The sequence below is a fragment of the Ascidia mentula genome, chromosome 9 (genome assembly GCF_947561715.1).
Source record: "Ascidia mentula chromosome 9, kaAscMent1.1, whole genome shotgun sequence".
Lineage (NCBI taxonomy): Eukaryota > Metazoa > Chordata > Ascidiacea > Phlebobranchia > Ascidiidae > Ascidia > Ascidia mentula.
In genome coordinates this window covers 7,619,560-7,625,559 of record NC_138574.1, presented here as the reverse complement: position 1 = coordinate 7,625,559, position 6,000 = coordinate 7,619,560, and positions in this window count along the sequence as shown.

Sequence of the window (6,000 nt, the reverse complement as noted above, 5' to 3'; positions counted from 1 at the left end):
CTTAGCTTTGATCCAACTTTTTGTCCCAGAAGTTTTGTCAATTGCCATAATGATTGTTTAGTTTTGACACTTGGTTCGCCCGCATCATGATCATTCTTAGCTGCGTTAGACTGCACTGAGTTTTCAAAAAAATCTTGAGGTTGGGCATCAGGTATTTTATTTGGCGTTTCAACTTGCATACATTGGTTTGGTGCTACAAAAGAAGTTTCTTCAAGCTTTTCCTCCAACAACCTCGACTCAATGGACTCACTTTTTGCATCAATGTCGCCAACGTGAATCGTAGTAGATTCCACAAACAGATCCTTTTTGTCTGATATGTCGTCAATGACTTTAGTGTCTTGTATTTTAGCCTGCAACATAGTAATAGCACAATTAACCAGCGAAAATATACACAGTCCAGTTTCCGAACAGTTATTAGGGATGGTAATTATTTTAACAACACAAATCAAATGACTTTATCAAAATTGCGTTTGAAAGTTTGTATGGTTGCAGCTTTTGAGTAGGCAGAGATACAAAACAACACAGCGCAACGGGAATGATTGAAGTTTGTCACATTACATAATCAGCCTTTTTCGATCAAAGTTTAGCTTACCATAGAAAAAGGTTTCTGAGTGTGTTGGCTTTCGTGGATGTTAACTTTAACGAGAGAAGATTTTTCAGGCAATATGCCTCTCGGCATCTCTGTTGCACTGGATGTCGACACAGTCTTTAATAATGATGTAGGGTTGCCGCGAGCCTCGAAAATACTTCCCTCGGTTCGTGTAATTCGTTCGCGTTTTGGAGACGTAGGACTGCTCAGGTCGTCCAAGCCTTTCGAAATATCTGTGGCAAAAGCAACTCGTTTCGTGGTACTGCTTCGAGTTCGAACCTCAGCGCGGCTTCCTTTGGTCAATGATAAGTTAGAAGATCCCGGTGAAATAAACGGAGTGACAGGAGTCTGATTTCCGGATGATTGATTATTTCCCCGCAAGGGAGGAAGTCTCGTAGCTGTAGGTATAAAATTGGTTCCTAACTTTAAGTCAGGGCCACCTTGGCTGATTTCTGAATTATATGCGTAGTTTGGACTTCGTTTTTGTTTGTCGTTGAAACCACAGACTTTCGCTCTTTCCACATCTTCAGCAACTTCACCATTCTCATTTTTGTACTGGAACTTCGTATTTGCGGTAGAACCTCCGACTACCTCATCTCTAAAAGTTTCTTTTGCCACTTCAGGAATCTCGTCCTTCTTCGCAGTTTTCCAGACATGAGTAATTGACTGTTCCGCCCATCTGTTAATATCGTCTTTTGTCTGGGGAGACATTGAAGGTGAAACAAAGACATCGTCGTCACCAGCCTCTTCGGGAACTGTGGCGACATCCTCTGGGTTACGTTTTTGTCTTCTTGATATGGTCAATCGCACTGCTTCATTGGATGCTTCCTAGTTTAATTAGGGCGGCAAAGACTTTTTAAATCGAATTATTAGAAATACATGCGAGTTATTATTTGCAATTATTTGCAATATTTGCATTTTCATTATAGATAAACGATCATGGCCTGTGAAAGGGGAAAGGCAAATAACCAGCGGAAGCAACCATCACCAAATGATCTTATCGCGAGGAAAGCATCATAGGCTGTTGTTTTACCGGATCCTCACGACCTTCCACAAATCGTGGTCGCCGATGGTATCTCGATATGCATTCATTGGCTACAGACTTTGTTATATTAGTTATCTCACTTCGATCAAAACAACCTGTCCACGAATTAGGCTTTTCAGTGGGTGTTATAAAACGCTGTAAACGTAATAAATTGTTAAAAAACACCTAAGGTAAGAATTATTTTTTAAAACATCTCAATCACTGTCAGAAACGAAACTTGACAAATGACGGTATATTGGTGTGTAATATGTTAGGCTATATATATAAATACACACAGCGGATAAATACTTTGCTTTAAAGACTGCTGCAAGTTACCTTTGGGGAATACGGAGGCTCCATATCCTTCTTTAACCAAGGGTCAGCGTGACTAGCGCTTTGCTCATAGCTTACTGGCATTGGTTGCTTTCAAAAACAACACATGGTTTTGATTCAATTAAACGATGAAAGAAAGCTTCTTTACCCTTGGGTGCATGGCAGCGTATTGTTGGGTTAATTCATTGTGCTGTTGTCTGGGATGTTGGTGGTAGTTGTAGTCTTGCGAGTAACCGTAGTTAGTGTAAGTTGGTTCTTGGGCGTAATGGCGAGGGTAGCGGGACTGGCGGCGATTCCACTCTTGTTGATTGTAGTTTTCGGGATTCTAAAAATGTTGTTTAAACAAGTATACCTAAAACCATATGAGTGTAATCACGTCAAATCGGGCGAACAAGTACCAGGTAAAAAGCAGATGCATATTTGCATGCATATATGGTGTTAATTTTGTAACACAGTTACTTCCACTCCATTACACAACTGGTGGTTAGTGTATTATTATATGTTAATTCTTTAAGTTCAGCGTGCAAACTATGACACCATACCTCGTTTCCGTAAAACCCGTAGTCTTCATTTTGTTCTTTCTGCGAAATTCCGTTGAAAAACTTGGGTGGTGACCCTTGTATGTTTGGTGCATAGTTAGGCCTATTATAACTGTATGGCGCCCGAGGTAGATATTCATCAACGTTTCCTCTATGCGGCATTTGGACGTTACATTGTGGTTGTCTTACATAGGGTGGCTGATATACGTGCTGTGGCATTTCCTGACCAACGCTCTTATCAGGAAAGTATCCGTACCGGGACCACTTCGCCGCATTGTTATTTCTCGGGTTGAATCCAAACATGGGGGGCTGTTAAAAATTGTTAACGCTAATTATTTTAAGCAGCGTTTGCGCAAGTGACAAATTTGTAAAAAAACACCACCTATTCTCCCACCAACTACACATTACTACCTGACTATCATTAAAATAGTCATAATCTGGCCTTCCAACTGCTGTATGGGGATTTCGTTCCCCTCCACTCCCTACAACGTCACCAGAATGTTTTTGGTCCATTCTGTCGGCATTTTGTCTTTGGTCGGCATTTTTCCACCGTTCATAAAAGTACGTGTCAAGCTCCTTCATAAAAATTTAGCGAAACTGTTGAAACCTGTGGGCTGTATATACCAGACCATGCTGTCCACTTTTTCAAATACATAAGAACGAATAATACGCAGAGGCATAAGTCGTTGCAGAAGCAAAATTAAAAGCGGTTTGAGGTCGTTTGTTTTGAAAAATTTACATTGAACCAAAATATCCCCAACTACCACACCACATCTGCAATATAAAACCTCTCGCATTCTTTGCCGTGACTCTGCTCTTGACCGTGTGCGGGCGGATTCTGGCATTTGCTTATATACATCAGCATCAGAATCATTGAAAAACTGTGGTTGCTAATAACAACGGCAGTAAAAGACATGTATAGATTTAGTAATGTTTTCGTTTTACCTAATGTGTAAATACTATTGTTAGTTCAACACTGAAGTTAATTCTATAGCTAAGTCAATAAATCAAATACTTCAGAAGTAGTTATGATCAAACATGTTAGCACACTTCTAAAAACACAGAATAAAACACAAGTACAAAAATCAGACACCTCATATCCTGGTGTACGTCTTCTCGATCTCGGCATTTTCTGCCATTTCCATTGTAAAGAAGTAAGATGCTGTATATTATAAAATAACAAGGAATGTTATTTAACTACAATAATCGCTGTTGGGTCTCAGCTAAAAAGGTAATTTCCATACCTTAACCCACTCTCAAACAAAATGGTGGACACTTACCCTTTCGTTGCGCTCCATTACGAACAAATCCAAATTTCCCCTGATCTTTCGCCACCGATAATTTGAATCAGCTTCATACATTCCAAACTAAACATATGCTAATGTTTGGTCTGAAACACTTAACCAACGATATATGACAAATTAACAAACCCCATTGTTTTGATCTCCGCCATTGCGTCCATTCTGTACATTAAGCACAAACAATCACAGTTGTGTTTACAACAAACCAAAATTCCAAAATTCACTTACGTTCATATCGTAATTATTGCGAAAATTTCCTGCCATTGATGGTGGAGTATTTGACTGTGTTTGGCCAGGCAGCGCAAAGTTTTCAAGTGGTGTTTCTCGACGCGGTTCTTCTTTTATGAATCTAGTTGTTTCTGGAAATATATGTCCCGAATTTCCTGGTATCATGCTTTGGTAAACCAAAGTTTATCATAAATAACGTTGACAACCATATTGGCTGCAAATATTCCTTTTCCTGTGAAAACAAACAAATTTACGTGTAAAACCAGTGTCCCTGTTTGTTTTGGTCGAAAGAAGTGACAAACGAGCCAAGTACTTCGTTGTCGAGGCAACTGGTTTAGATCGCCATCGAACCTCTTGAACATGTAATGACGCAGTTTGGAGCTACCTTAATAACAACAATATGAGTGCAGAAAGATTAAAAGTCGTAAGAGCGAAAGTGTGATGGGAATCCACTCGACACCAGCGACTCTCTCCTGTAAGGGTACTCACGAAAAGGATACGCACATTTCAATGGCTTTGAAATTTTATTCCTGGAAAAGGGTTTGAATACGCAATTTTATTGCCACGTAACATACGGTACACATCAAAAGATTTATGTTAAGGAGATATGTGTCGCTCACTTTCATTGTTTTCTGACTTGTCAATATATTATACATATAGCATCCTATATCACGAAGTTATTGCATAAAAATCATAAATGCAAGGCATGATATTGCCACTTTGTCACTGCGGTAATCACCAACGTCGCAAACGCATATACTTCTTACATCACTATATTTCTGCAAATACCAGCTTTTATAACTTAATCGTTGTTTTCATGTATACTCATTGTTTGGAACTGCGTGGTTATTCTTGTTGCTGAGATATTGTGTTGCAAATCCGTTTAATTTGTTTCGGGATGTTTAAATCACGCACAGAATTTTATAGCTCAACGGTTTACCCGACTGGAAACAAGTAAAATCATGTTTCTCGGGTTTATGGGTAAAGGAAGGCCTGCGACAAAAGTTCTACTGTGACATATAGTGTCGCAAAAACCGGCACAATAAATAACAAGCTGTTACAGTAGGACTGGCTAGTGCGTAGAATAACTGCTTAAAAGTGCCATTTTACTTGTCAGCTGTGACAACACTTGACGTTCGAGAGAGAAGTGAACAGTTTTCGAACGCGTGCTTTCAATAAGTTAAAAAATGCAGCTACACAACAGCACCATTTAGACAAGGATAACAACAATATAAAGAGTGTCTGCATTTTTGCATTTTTAAAAGATGTCAAAAAATTATTAGCTGAACAATGATAGTAAGTACACGTATACACGTGGGCTACTTGAGATCAAAGACTAATTTAATTTTCAGATGCATTGCTAGCTCCAAAAATCATTTACACCCTTTTGACACAAACCGCCCGCATCATTACTCTTTGATTTTCCAATGAATTTCATTCAAATTTTTGTTTAAATCTCATGCCTTTCAAAGTACTGTTCCCCCCAAAAGGCCATACAAATGAAAAAATATGTTCTTTAGGAAAAGTACAAATAATTGTTATATAATGTACATGTGCTTACTGCAACAAAAGCACACATTTTCTGTACTTCTCGATATGTAAATACAGGAATATTCTTATTAGTCCATTAGCACCACTGCGTTTTCTGGTCAGAGTTCTAACTATATTAACAGATAATGAATTGTACTGCATAGCGCGCTTATTATTCTTAGCTGAAATTCAAATTTAAAGTTGCAATCACCATTAACAGCTCTACAGTAGAGTCACATTATCACTGTCACTCATATGCTACCAACATCATACCCAGGTAATCATATCGTAAAACAAACCTCCAAACAAAGTTATATCTTCTTGCCGGCAACTTGTTTGGTTTCTACTCTTTTCAATTTATTTCCCAAGATATTTTTCTCTTTGCTCAGAGCAGTTACTTTTCTCACACCAGCTCAACTGTCGATGTATTTCGACGACGGCTACAACGAGTCCATG